This window comes from Odontomachus brunneus, unplaced genomic scaffold, assembly GCF_010583005.1.
Source record: "Odontomachus brunneus isolate Ranch 3 - 2012 unplaced genomic scaffold, Obru_v1 Obru_scaffold_027, whole genome shotgun sequence".
Taxonomy (NCBI): Eukaryota; Metazoa; Arthropoda; class Insecta; order Hymenoptera; family Formicidae; genus Odontomachus; species Odontomachus brunneus.
Genome location: NW_022639477.1, coordinates 1824649 through 1825096, shown reverse-complemented (window position 1 = coordinate 1825096; position 448 = coordinate 1824649).

Sequence of the window (448 nt, the reverse complement as noted above, 5' to 3'; positions counted from 1 at the left end):
CAGTACGATTGCACAGGCCGACTCGACTATGACTGCCGACTCCAGTCATAGTCGGTCAATCACACTTAAGGGACGTCTACATTGGAAGTAAATAGCAAGAAGTAGGAAGTAAAAGTAAGAAATTGACCAACCACAGTCGAATGTGAGAAGAATAATCAACTATAATTGGTCAATTTTTTATTCTTACTTCCTACTTCTTAACCCTATTCTACAATTGCGTGAACGTGGTTGTAAGTAGTTGTAAGTGATTACGACAACCAATCAGAGTAAAGCAATCAGTAAATAAAACATTCGGATTGGTTGACTTACATTCACGACTACGCTTACGCAATTGTAGAATGGGCTTTACTGCTTACTTCCAATGTAGACGTCCCTTAAAGGGACGTCTACATTGGAAGTAAGCAATAAGAAGTAGGAAGTAAGAATAAGAAATTGACCAATCATAGTT